Source organism: Bos javanicus, chromosome 18 (genome assembly GCF_032452875.1).
Source record: "Bos javanicus breed banteng chromosome 18, ARS-OSU_banteng_1.0, whole genome shotgun sequence".
NCBI classification, from domain to species: Eukaryota; Metazoa; Chordata; class Mammalia; order Artiodactyla; family Bovidae; genus Bos; species Bos javanicus.
Window position 1 is genome coordinate 34,129,781 of NC_083885.1, and position 916 is coordinate 34,130,696.

The 916-nt window shown below is 47.5% G+C and overlaps 1 non-coding gene across 1 annotated transcript; it reads left to right on the top strand.

The window, feature by feature from the left end:
• Positions 1 to 208: 208 nt before the first annotated feature.
• Positions 209 to 280, top strand: TRNAC-ACA (transfer RNA cysteine (anticodon ACA)). The gene has a single exon. It is a non-coding gene; the product is annotated as a tRNA-Cys (tRNA).
• Positions 281 to 916: the final 636 nt, after the last annotated feature.

Genomic DNA, 916 nt, shown 5'->3' on the forward strand with positions numbered 1-916 from the left:
CTGGACACATTGTTCTGGGCAATCAAAACAGAGAGAAGGGAGCATTAGAAGACCTCCGCTGGGGGCTCTACAGTCCCCCTTCCCCAGGCCCACCACACCACCACCCAACCTTAACCTGCCTTCAAGGTCAAGAGGTATCATTGCACATCATGTTTAAGAAAGTCTCCAGATCAAAAATTAAATACAAAGTTACCATATGGCCAGGACTTCCCTGGTGGCTCAGACGGTAAAGCGTCTGCCTACAATGCAGGAGACCCAGGTTCAATCCCTGGATTGGGAAGATCTCCTGGAGAAGGAAAGGGCAACCCACTCCAGTATTCTTGCCTGGAAAATCCCATGGATAGAGGAGCCTACCGGGCTACAGTCCATGGGATGGCAGAGTCAGGCATGACTGAAGCAACTTAGCATACACACGTGCATATGTAGAGGAGTGCGATTGCTGGCCATATGGTAAAGAAAGAAAAGTGAAGTCGTTCAGTTGTGTCCGACTCTTTGTGACCCCATTACTGTAGCCTGCCAGGCTCCTCTGTCCATGGGATTTTCCAGGCAAGAATACTGGAGTGGGTTGCCGTGCCCTTCTCCAGGGGATCTTCCTAACCCAGGGATTGAACCTGCATCTCCAGCATTGGCAGGTGGGTTCTTTACCACTAGCACCACCTGGGAAGCCCACTCCTCTACATATACCTGAGAGAAATGAAATGAAAACATAAGTCTTCAAAAAGAACTGTGCATGTCATAGCAGTCATAGCAGTACTACTAACAGCCAAAATATCGAAGCAATCCAAACACCCATCAACTTATGAATGGATGAACAAAATGCAGCATATCCACACAGTGGAATATTATTCAACCACATAAAAAATTAAGCAGTGATACACGCTACATGGATGAACCTTGGCATCATTAAGTTGCGTGG